This window comes from Sinohyriopsis cumingii, chromosome 11 (genome assembly GCF_028554795.1).
Source record: "Sinohyriopsis cumingii isolate HCF-2022 chromosome 11, ASM2855479v2, whole genome shotgun sequence".
In the NCBI taxonomy this organism is placed as follows: Eukaryota; Metazoa; Mollusca; class Bivalvia; order Unionida; family Unionidae; genus Sinohyriopsis; species Sinohyriopsis cumingii.
In genome coordinates this window covers 108,055,250-108,068,507 of record NC_142971.1, presented here as the reverse complement: position 1 = coordinate 108,068,507, position 13,258 = coordinate 108,055,250, and the positions used below count along the sequence as shown (strand labels likewise).

At 35.4% G+C, this 13,258-nt stretch overlaps 1 protein-coding gene and 1 long non-coding RNA gene across 9 annotated transcripts in view; one reads left to right on the top strand and one right to left on the bottom strand.

Annotated features, from left to right (window-relative positions):
* LOC149789250 (mRNA-decapping enzyme 1A-like) overlaps positions 1-13,258 on the bottom strand; it is a 228,845-nt gene that overhangs the window by 125,469 nt on the left and 90,118 nt on the right. The gene's annotated exons all lie outside the window — the stretch shown is intronic.
* Positions 1-13,258, top strand: part of LOC149789251 (uncharacterized) — a 44,963-nt gene that overhangs the window by 13,248 nt on the left and 18,457 nt on the right. The window contains exon 1 of one of the 7 annotated variants that reach the window (XR_016424339.1): positions 9,558-9,815. The exons of 3 other annotated variants lie outside the window; for them this stretch is intronic. This is a non-coding gene — a long non-coding RNA (uncharacterized LOC149789251). Of the gene's footprint in view, positions 1-9,557; positions 9,816-10,300; positions 10,526-11,966; positions 12,199-13,258 lie in introns of those variants that run through there. 3 more of the 7 variants (XR_016424340.1, XR_016424338.1, XR_016424341.1) reach the window with 3 other exon arrangements.

Below are 13,258 nucleotides of genomic sequence, written 5' to 3'. Positions count from 1 at the left end.
ACTTTCTCTTTCCACTGATCAGTCTAAACAAATTCCTCTCAAATAATATCTAAAGACAAGTTAAACATGTCTGCAGACTTGATTGTACAACAGGAACACAACAAATAAGAATGACTCCAAAATAGGAATGAAATCTAACAGCTAAGTTCTCTCCTTATATACACCTTCTATTTCATAGCATATTCCCATGCGACAGATCATATTACCGGTACTCATCAAATGTTTCAAAATACAAGATTCATGTGACTTAACTCATCCAATAAGAATTAACTTAATTCTTCTAAGATATCACCTGACTGGTCTGTCCAATGGAAAAAAGGCTAAATCTCAAACATGTTTACTAACAAGTCTATTATTAGTAACTGTCAAGATGTATGTAAACATCTATGCAAATCTGTGATTTTAATATCCCCAAAACAGACCCTAGTCACATAGGCCACCAACTAAAGATAATCTGAACAATAACAGCCATGAATAAAAATTACAAAAATTACATACAATCATGTACCAGAAGTTACAAAAAATATTGATATACATAAAAATATGATTTTTCTGACATCTCATTGCATGGATTATTGTGCCATAGGTGGATCATCATTGATTTGTTTTCATTATATGAGTTAGAAATAAACATGCCCTATGTGGTGTAAGTTGCTAAGATGTGATATACAAAAGGTATAAAAAGGAGAATTCAAACTAAAAACAGCATCCATTCAGTTTTTTGTACCCCTAACAGAATACCAAGCATTTCTGACGGTAAACAGAAGCCTGACATGTTCTGGCTTTTTACATATTCTCAAACTCTGCAAACAACAGATGATCTGGTAATTTTCTTATACTGGTCAAGGAATGCTGCCTAAACAGAATGGCAGAAATAGAGGGGTACTGTACTGAGAAAAAAAGTGCTTACAACACTAAAGCACCTGTGGTTTCTAATGGAAATGGTTTGTCAGTAAGTACTGTTATGACATACTTGTCTGGTTTACATATGTTTAGAGAGAAATAAGCCAGGCAACCAGCATTATGGGTCATTTTCTAAAAAGGGGGTGGGACTTCTATAAAACTTGGAAATTGATATGTTCCCAAGATAATATAAACCCTGATTTGGAAGACAAGATTGCTTATCAAATGGACATCAATTTTGTTTAAATAATAGAATTACCTCTTTTGAAAGAACACATATCTTGAGAGACTGTTCATTTGTTGGCAGAAGCTTTGGTACCTGATAACATGTTTAATTGGATAGTGCAATATCTTTCTTCTCCAGATAGTTGCCATTGTGGATCTAAGATATAAAAATTTTCTTCTAAATCATTTTGGATGGCTTTTACAAACTGCTTCCCCTCACCAATGAAGAACCTTGCTAAAAAAATGTCTGGATATGATGAACACCTTCATTCGACAAAACTAGGCTGTGTTTGTAAAACAAGAAATGAACTTGTCAGAAGACAGCAAATTTCACCTGCACATATTTATTAATGACACCGTAGATTTGGATTTGTCAATACCCAAGATGAACAACTCCAAGTGGTAATGAAGACAAACCCTGTGGATTGTGTAACGTTACAAGAATCCTAGTCTCTGATGTGATGATGATGTACTTCTCATGATGCAGGATCACATCAGGTTTTATAAAGCTATCACCACATGGGTCCAACAAACTCACCTAAGCTGCAAAGGTGTAATTAGGACAAGGACACTGTAACCTACTTTTAATGTCCAGATGAAGTAGTACTCACAGTGAGTGGATATATTCAGTTTCTTTATTGTACAAGCAAACTCTTAAACATAAAAGATGTATACTGTCACTGATGCTTGAAATGTATGTAGCTCAAGGTGAACTATATTTTGGCTTGGTGTTGAAGTCTACCCAAAGAATGTACCCAGACAGAAGGTTTCATGATCAGCAAGCAATAGTGTCTCAGCTGCTGAACACAAAATGTGTACATGATCAATGAAGCATGAAAACTAGGTCACAGAGACATATTCTTTTTATGACTGTTTAATACTCATCAAAATGCATTCACATATCAAGTTCAATGAAGGTCCTAGCAACTGTGTTCCCATAATTAAACTGAATGCAAAAGGTGAACATGATGACAAGCATAAACTCTACAGGAAACTACTTTAGGCATGGTGGATTATAATTTTCAGGATGCATGCATATATATTTTTCTTGGTTGTACAAGCAAGTGCAGAACTGTACAAACAGTGGTGTCCCAAAAACTGACCTAATGGTAAACATGTAAATTTCATTAAAGCATGCAAAGAAGGTTACAGTGGCCTATGTATGTATTGCATGTAAAATTTATATATTCTAGCTCAGTACGTATATAAATATTTATATGATGGGAATCTCAATAGTTTCCAAGATATGACTCAAGCTTAAGCCCATTGGGGGAAGGGATGGACTCTGGGGTCAACATCACCTGTAGAAATGCTATCATCACCACTGTGATGTATATTGTATAGTCACTTGATTTACAATTTCGGCAAATAGGAGTACAGTGAACAGCACATTATTTGCCTGCTCCATGTTTAATACTCCTCTCTGTAGATATCTAAAAATATATATGTAGAGTCCACTCTTCTTTCAATTACAGTGACTTTGACCTTTTTACCCCTAAATCAATAGACTTGTTCCTTACTCCATGTGCAAGTCATTCACAAAGTTTGGTTGCAATATATGATGTAGAGCCAATGTTATTGCAAGGAAACCATTTTTATTCTATCAGTCACAGTGACCTTGACCTTGCACCGTATGCTATGATATTAGATGTCTTCCTTCCTCCATGCAAAAGCCATGTACAAAATTTGATAACTATAAATGGTGGAGAACTTGAGTTAATGTGCAAAATATGCTCTTCTTTCAAGTAGTGACCTTGATGTTTGATGTTTAAGCCCCAAGTTGATAGAGTTCTTCCTTATCATAAGTACAAGCTATCAATAAAGCTTAGTAACTGTAGATGGTGAAGAACTCAAGTCATTATGCAGAAACCATTTCTATTCTTTGTCAGTGACCTTGACCATTAACCTTTTGACCACAAAATTAATAAGTTCTTCCTTAACACAACTGCAAGCAACCCACAAGGTTTGCCACCTGTGGATGGTAGACAAATTGAATTACCGTGCAGACACCAGTTTTCTTCTTTCAGTCACAGTGGCTGGGACCTATAAGATTATGAGAACAGAACTGAAAAAGTTCTTCCTTACCACAAGTGCAAGTTAGCCACAAAGTTTTTGGCAACTTAAGATGATGGAGAACTTTGAGATATTTTGTGGAAATTGGCTTAGAAGCAGAAGGATGCTCAGACAACATCATAACGATAATATACTCCCAACTAACTCAAATAATAAACATTTTGGATGTGAAGACCTACTGTGAGAAATTAATCTCATTTACATTAGGTCAATCACACTGATCTGATTTGTTCTGCAGTTTCCTGACAATATTATTTTGTTGTTTATACTGACAACGTTTTTAAATCAATAATGAACAAACAGGTTAACCTAGATTGCATCCTCAAATTCAAAAAAGTGGTGTTGAGCTTGTATCTCCATCTGATCTGCGTTGTAAAGAATAAAGATGGATCAAAGTTACTTATAAAATCAAATATCCCATTTATTCAGTTATTTATAAATGTATAAAAGAGAAGAAGCAATGTATCTGACAGAATATCAAATTATAAAAGTGACTAAAAACCTATCGCTGGAAAATACTGTCCATGGTCATAATCACGTTCTGCAACCCATAATAAAGGTATCCAAAAGAACTTTCTTTTACACTGCTGCAAGCGATGAAATCAACTGCCATGTAAAATCTGTAATTCCTTCAATATCATTGCCTTACAACAGACTGGAACAATATCATTGTCTTCAGCATAGGCTGAAACAATATCAGTCCTAAGGATAGACTGTACAATATTATTGTCCTAAGTATAGACTGGAACAATATCAATGTCTTACACACAGTCTGGAACAATATGTCTTAAACAAAGACTGGAACAATATCGTCTTAAGCCTAGGCTGCAACAATAGTGTTGTCTTAAGTATAGACTGGAACAATATTATTGTCTTAAGCCTTGACTGGAACCATATCAGTTTTAAGCATAGATCAAACAATATCATTGGTGATGCTCTACAGTTTCATATTTGGCATAGGTTAGAATTTTATAGAAACAGAATTTCCCTTGGTTTCCTCACTGGTATACTGGCTATTTATAAAAGACCATGTATATCTTAAGCACTCTTCAAAAGAACCTTCAATTCCCTTTATTTTGGTGTATGATTGATGGCTTTAATGTAGGTTATAGAGTATACAGCTTGGCCATACTTCAGACCTGCACCTCTCCAAAAACTGCTAGCTCCGCTTGGTCATTTTTACTTATTGGTCTTCAGAGGTAAATTGTATTGAAAAAAAGCTGATAACTTTTTTAAATACATTTTATATATGCGGTAATTCATTCAATGTACTTTTAGAAGCTGGTATTGTCTAGTCTGGCAAAATTTATTTTTCACATTTAATAGCTGCTAAAGATAGTGTACTTTAAACTAATTCAGGCTTATCTTTCTAGCACAAGGAAGCAGTTGTTTTAGCTGTTTGCTTAAATCATGTATAGCTTCCAAAAGTACAATATCCAAAGAAATTTCATCCACAGTACATTTAAGTAACAAAGTGGTATACCAACATTCTCCACATTTTGCAAATTGCAAATGTAAACAACTTCACAATACATGCACCACTCTCTTAGAAGTTCATAATATCTGTAGAGTGTCCCCATTATCTTAAGAATAGACTGGACAATATCATTGTCTCAAGCATAGACTGGAACAATAGCACTGTCTTAAGCATAGACTGGAACAATATCATTGTCTCAAGCATAGACTGGAACAATATCAGTCTTAAGCATAGACTGGAACAATAGCACTGTCTTAAGCACAGACTGGAACAATATCATTATCTTAGCATAGACTGGAACAATATCAGTCTTAAGCATAGACTGGAACAATAGCACTGTCTTAAGCACAGACTGGAACAATATCATTATCTTAAGCAAACACTGGAACAATATCATTGTCTCAAGCATAGACTGGAACAGATCAGTCTTAAGCATGGACTGGAGCAATATCTATTGTATAAATATGCCAATAGTTAAATTTATTAATTTATTATCAGTAATGTCTTGTATTCTGAAGAACTTCAGTCATTGCACTGACATTAAATTAATTTATGTGCTGTAGTACTGATCTTTTTACTAATAGATAAAGCCATTTGCTAATTTTTGGTGAGTTCAATTGTGTTTAATATGGTCATGATATTTCTGTGTTTGGGTGGGGGGCAGGCTTAAGAATGAAAACTGTCTAGATAACTGACCATTAGGAAACCACAGATCCTCAGATAAGTAGTGTACAATAAGTGCCACTACATACTGAATTACATTTTGCCCAAGAAGACAATGGTTGTTTCAAAATTTCAAAACACTCAACCACTGGCTGACAGCTGTTTGTATATAAATGGAATTTTGGGATTAATCAGCTGAGTAATCATTTAGCAAAATGGAAGGATTCACAGGAAAGATATAGAAACAAAAAGTAACATACAGATGAATCTACCGCCTGCAACAAACTAAAATTAAAAGAATCTGCCAGGCCTACCACAAGGAAAACACATAAAAACTGCTACCTTGTAGAGAGCTATTTGTCAAATGAGAATCAGAATAGAACATCAAGGTTTGGCCATAATGATGTTTCTCATTTCTGGAAACCATTCATTACAACACAACTCGATGAATCTCGGTTGCTGTTTACAATCTGATGATAATTGTATTCCACCTGGATTATACATAACTTTGATCAAATCACATGCTTGCATTCCCTGCTGGTGCAACTGCTGCAAAACATCCATAAATATCTTATCATTCTTTTCCAAGTTCATCTCTCTGACAAATGACTCATACATTTTTAGCTTAATTGTGCATGGAGAATTAATGTAATTAACAGATTATGACAGCAAAGTATCAATGATAACAAGTAGAAATCCATAACTGCCTCATTATAAATGAGACTACCATGAGCAGCACATTATAAGCCCACCCTGACTTTAACAATCTTTGTGGGCACTACAAGGACATGGTTGATAGAGATTATTGACCATTAGGTTTCATTGACCTGGAATGTTGGTTAAGAGTGGTACTGAACTAAACTTACTGACCAGAAGTTTTCTTATAAGACTCACCATTATAACCATGACCTATTGAGTCCAGAATCTGGATGCGGCAGCAAGCCATTGCATGCAATCAAAATCTACATATTCAAATCTGAACACTGTTCCTACAAGATTAGAGAAGGGAGTAAACAACTGGAATGGACTCGTAAATAAGCAATTTTCCACTGCCAGTCTGTGTTTGTACAAATATATCCTTGTCTCAAATACATATATAATGGCTTCACTCTGGTGCATAGACATACTTTCGATGTTAAACTTATCAAGTATCCTTTTGAAGTCAATTGCCTCTACCATTTTTAGCCAATGTACAAATCACTGCTGTTAAATGCTACTGGTTAGTGGCATTACATACTAAGGGAGGAAGCAATAAAATCCAATAGATGTTGCTAGGACAAAGCACCAAAATATCTTATTGATCTACCAAGTTGTAGATAGGGTTAACATATTGTTACCACGGCTAGCAAAGATCCAATGACCCATATCTTATCCATACCTGAAGTGCAAACAAACTCTGGATAAAGTATTAAATTTATTATTCAATTTATTTTAAATCTGTGATTTTGACCTTTGACCCAAAGATCAGAAGACTTTTTTCTAATCAATTACAAGCGTAAGTCATTCACAAACTCTGGTTAAAGTATGCTGTTATTAAGGCTACATAAAAAAGTATCTGTGGTTATGGTTACCTAACTGACCTACTTTTCCTAGCTGACCCTACACTGGGGAAGGGGAGGTATATATAAATTTATAAAATTGGATTAAAATTAAAAAAATCTACAAAAATGTCAGTAAAAAAAGGATACAACTATAATTGAAGTTACTACATAAGAATGCATTTGACGCTTATATTTAGTTCATACTTCATTTCTTTCTGTATGGACCAAAACAAAATCAAAAAACAAAAAAAGTTTATATCAACCTACCTATCCTAATTTTTGTTCAATGTAATCAGAAAAACAAATATTTTTAAAAATTCTGCTTCACAGCAATTGTGTGCAAAAACCATATATCACAGTAACCTAGATCTCAGACCTTTGGATCAGCAGGGTTCTTCTTCTTTAGCCCAAGTGCAAACTATTTACAAAGTTTGGTCCAGGTTTGTGATGTAGAACTAATGTCAGGTTGCATCTAGAATTTAGTAAACCCAGTTTCCCCCAGCTGAAAAATGGGGACCAATCTACTTGCTTTAAAGGGATCTCAACAGGTCATAAAAAAGTAACTAACATAAAAGTAGAACAAGGGTTAGTTTTATAATGTATTCATTATTAACTGGTGCTAAAATATAACAGTAAGTCCATATTCACTTTCTCATGGTTAAACGTTCTTTTTTTTTTATATTTGGCAGTCAACAGCTGTGACCAGGCTGCATTTCCACAATACAATCATGAAATTCATCCTTAAAGTTTGAAACTGCACTAAGTGATCTCTGCATTGACATGAAAGTACCAGTGAAATGAATCTCAGCAATACATCCTGTACAGACATGTTTCTTGAAATTATAACATAATATTGCAAGTCAATAGACAGTTGAACATCATTTATTATACCACTGCCATGTCTAGCATTAACATAACAAATAGCCATACCATATATACTCACTTATAAGTCAAGTCAAACTGCAAAAAAACAAAGATCCTGATCTGCTGTAGCCTATGTTGTTTGATCTACTGATTACTCCTAACAATCTGTGCAATTTGCAGTTGGGTTCTTTTTATAAGCTTGTATAGATTAAGATCTGTTAGTACATGTACCTTATAATGATGGTAGTCCAAAAATATAAGATCTTGACTTTGAACCTAGGGTTTTTCACAGAATATGTATTTACATCGAGCTGGGGGACCCCAAGCGGCACAGTGGTCTAAAGTGCTCTCTATTACGGATCACTGCCATCTCACCTGTCTGCGTGGGTTCGAGTCTCGGATTCAGCCAATGTGGGTATGTCAGAAAGCTTGCCAGTAACTTCTCGTGGGCCGATGGTTCTTTCCAGGCTTTTCCTGGGTTCTTCCTCCACCATTAACACTGTCCGCCATGTATGGCCTATTGTGTGCTGAAAAATGGCATTAAAACCTACAACAACATCAAGCTGAATGTCATTAGACATTACAGAAATTTAACTGGTGGTTTAACCAAATTAGGCATTCTTCAACTACCATCACTTACCAACCAACCGCAATCATGGTCCATTGTATGGGAGCAAAGAAAAGTACATGATTCATGAAAATGTGTGTCCTGTCCTTGTTTCTTTCATGATTAGGCCTGCAAAGATTTTTTCATTTTTTTAATTTATTTTAGTTCTAAAGCAATTTCCACAATCGCATATTCAAGATATAACCCTGTAATGTTATTGTACAGAAATAATTTTTCACTTACAGTGACCTGATATTTGACTTTTTGATCATGAAATGGACTGACTTCTTACTTATCCCAAGTGCAAGATTTATCTAAAAAGTCTGGTACTGTAGGTCAGGGGTTTCAAATGCTGCATGCATCCTATAAAGTTATTTCCTGCAGCTTGCAATGACATATTGAATTTGTAAAATAATTAATAATGCAAATTTGTTTTCATAGCCAGCCAGTTTTGAAAAGAATTTGATGGTTACGTCATTTACTTCTTGTTTCCAACATTTCAATAACTGGCTACCTTTCATATGAGCCACTTTCGGGGTATGAAGAGGTTTCAGTGATGTGGCCCTTAGGTCAATGTACCAGTCCTCATTTGGCCCTCATTGTGATCTGAATTTAAGACCCCTACTGTAGATGTTGGACAACTGGAGTTTCTGTGTAGAAATAAATCGGTAACACAGTCTGATGTGCAGATGGAAGGATTTTATAACATATCGGTAATATGTTTTACTTTATGGCAGGCATATCAAAAGCAAAACAAGCTAATTTTTTTGTATTTTTTCAAGCAGAACCAGAAGATTCACACATTTCAATTTGAATTACTTTATACACATGATTATGAGTCCAAATGCAAACTTCACAGACCCAGATCTGCTGTTGCATAAGGTGCTTGCAGATATGGGTTTATGCAGTTTGATAGAAGTAATTAGTTGAGCAATGAGCATAGACCCTGAACTGCAAGCATATTATACTACGGCAGAAAAGGTTCTTTGTGGTTTGCAGTTTGCCCAGACTTATAAGTGAGTATATATGGTAACCCACTAAACATGTAGTTGTAAAATAAAGGCTACTCATCAGTCTACATTAGTGACTACTATAGTTTGAATAGATGAACCCTATGGTGTGAAGACATCAGTGCATGTACTTGCCCATGTACATGCAATGAGGGGGTTCTTTCAAAATAATTTTAGACATTTTCTGACGCGTTTTTTGAAGAAGTGTTAGAAACTGTGTGTGTGTGATATGGACTTTTAAAAAAAAATCAGTCATATCACTGATGTTTGCAGTGTGGTAGTTTATAGTGATACCAGTGGGGCATTATGCCACAGACATTATGTACCACCCAGTCACATTATCCTGACACCAGGCCGACTAGTCCTAACACTAACCTCTTAGAGCTGAGTGCCTAGCAGGGTTTTTGAACCCTCGACTTCCCGTATCTGAGGCGGACACAATATCCACTAAGGTACCGGTATATATTCATCTGTGCAGTTTGTTAGGAGTAATCTGTTGAACAAACAACATAGCCTCTGATCAGCTGGCGCATTATGCCATGGAAGATCAGGATCTTTGTTGTTTGCAGTTTAACTGGACTTACAAATGATTAAATACGATAAAATAAGTTACAATGTATGGTTTCTGTCAGGCTCATTTTAAGCCATATGGCCAAAACACAGTGTGCAATAACCAAGGGCACATATATCTTAGCTTTTGAATTCATCAATGTCACTCCAGTTAAATTTTTGGGCCACTTCCTGACCCAGATAGTGCAATCATGTGCATCAACAGTGATTATCAGCTGATACATTAAAACCTGTCTTGTCAGACTACTGCCATGAAAGGCCACCTGCCTTGAGAGGTCACATTCTAAATGTACTGATTAATCTGAGAAGTCCTCTGTTCTGAGACCACTTTTGTTTGCAGAATGGTGGGCTTTCAAGACAGGTTTTATTATACAATTAGCAAACTTTATACAGACTAAATGGGCAGTGTAAATAGTGATTTTGCTAATAATGAACAGTGACAGGTCTCTTTGTTTTGTAAATCTCTGTCGTGGGTCACTAATGGCATTGATAAAAGATAACGTTTGTTGCCAAACATGCTTTTCTTGTCACCATATTCAGACCAAAAATTCACCACTGGGCATGTTGTCAACTGGACACATATACCACTGAGGTAGGTAATGATTATTATTCAATCAGTTGTTCAATTTTCTAGAAAACCACTAGTTGTTGTAGGGTTTAACGCTATTTTTCATCACACGATACGCTATACATGGCGGCCAGTATCAATGGTGGAGGAAGAACCCGGGAAAACCCCGGAAAGAACCACCGATTTACGAGAAGCTACTGGCATGCTTTCTCACATACCCATATTAGCCGAATCTGAGACTCGAACCCACACAGAGAGGTGAGATGGCAGTGATCCGTAATGGAGAGCGCTTTAGACCACTCAAGCCCCAGAAAACGACTAGAAAGGTAAAGATTATGGCCAAGTGACCAGAACTTTAGTCCTTGCACATACCAGCTCCAACAATTGAACCAGTCCTGCAAAGAAAGCATGTTACTGACCTATTATCAAGGTCCCTAAATGTGGTGACACATCCCTAGCATTGCAGGACTTTCTGTTCACTGTAAACATAGTGCAACCTTTCTTAAAAAATGGCCTGAAGGAAAGAATTAAAAAAATCACTGACCTAGCCCAATTGTTGCCTAATTAAGGTTTATTTCCATAAATGATCACTAAAATGGTGATCATTAATGAAGGTTACACTCCACAGTATGCATCATTTAGGAATGTAGTTCAAATATGTTGCTCATTCTGATATGTCAGTGCATATGGAAAAGACATGGTTAGTATTGATTCCTTAATCTGCTTCTGACAGTCATTCCAAAAAAAAATTTAATGGCCAAAACATAATATTCTTCTGTGTAAATTTAATGGCCTCTCCTGAAACCTAATTGTGGAGGGTAAATAACTTTTCCTGAAAAAAGTGATATCTATTCAGGTTTTGGCACTTGAAATTTTTTTGATTTCCCATGGCAGTAATATTTTGTCAGCTGTGTACATTCTTTATATTTTAAACAAATTTCTGCACTAAATCAGGCTTGCATCTACCTAGCATATTGTGCAGGTTTTTGAGATTTTTCACAAACTGTAGGAAAATTCTACCTGATATATGCATAAACAAAAACTCACTTCAATAATAAATATTTATATGAACATCAACACTGGTTTAACACCAATGGCAATGAAATTCTCAGGTACTGATAAACTAAGAGGAGAGATTTCTAAATTGGAATATCTGGCAAAATGAATGAGTGCCAAAATCTTTAAGTGGCTTGTAGTGATAGGATTACACTTTAAGAACATGTTTACTTTCATCCTGTTGCTTAATTGTAATGGGAACCATACAGCCTTGGTTGTTCTAATGTGTATTTAAAACCTGTGCATACATACATTGTTACGCCTGGGAAAAGCTTCCCCACTTTATCCAATATCATCATTACTCAGTAAAAGATAAACCTTAAATTCCTGATACATCACACCGGGTCAACCGGAATTTGACATTTAAAAGCTGTACATTCATTTAGATCCTCTTTGATCCACTCATGAACACTGCTTCATTAAGATGAAAAAGTTCCAATCATATTAGAAGAACGGATACAACGGTTCTTTCAAAAATGAGTCTATTACAAGGAACTGATGTTCTGCTGTCTGAAAAGAATTACTTGTTACAAATATTCTTGTATGAAAAGATTTTCAAACTTCAGATTTTCTAGAACTTGAGGATGGTGCATCTAGCACATTCTCCATCATGGAAAGGTAAAGCTTAACAACAGTGACTGGTAAGCTATTACTGATATTAAAACAAGTTTTTGTTCAGGAGAGGTAGTAATAATAAGATTTTCTTTAAGATTGCTGCCATGGTACCCATATTTAATATCACATTGGCACCAGTTTTGTTTAGGACCAACTAGAAATCATATGGTCTTTTGCTGAAAACAACCCATATTAACATAAGAGAATATATTTGGTGGTATATATCAGCATCATTTGTCCAATATGGAAAATTCTCTTATGCCAGGATGCTTAAATTCAAATTGATCAGATTCTATTCTGCACTTTAAGAGATAAAGTTTTCCAAATGTTTTTCTACTTTTCCAATGGAACATCATTATTTGTACAAATCTTAAAGGAATTCAAGCCAGGACACATTCTGTTGAATTTGATCAAAATATATCAAGTGGTGTTTTTGAAATCAAAGGTTTTTATATTTTTTGTAAGGCAGCTCCATTTTCATAGTAGACTCACATCATTTGTATAAATTAAAAACCTTCACGTCAGAATTATTTCGATTTGATTCAAATCAAGATATAAATAAGTGGATCTCATAGACACCAATACAAGGCCATGTTTTATTTACCTTTTAATTTATCAAAGATGAGTTGGAACTTTTAATGTGCTCGAAGTGAAAAGAATCATTTGGAACCTATCTTTGTTAACGATGCAATGCTTTCTCTGATAGGCTGCTGAAAATATGTAGACAGAGTACTGAAGGTAAACAGAACATGAATTTTAATGTCTGTCTGATCTCCATTAAGTTAGATTTTAATTAAGTTAGATGTTGTTGTTGTTGTGCTTTAGTGACATTTTTTCAGCACAATATAGGCTATACATGTCAGCCAGTATATCTGGTGGAGGAAGAACCTGTGAAAACCCCAGAGAAGCATCAATCCATAGATACATACTGGCAAGCTGAGCCCAAGACTTGAACCCACAAGGACTAATGAGAAATTTCAGTAATCTGAATAGGCTAGCACTGTGGACCACTCAGGCACCCTGGAATACTTTCTGTAAAATGTGGCCAAATTCTGCTGAAAAAGATTTTCCACTTTATGTAATAGC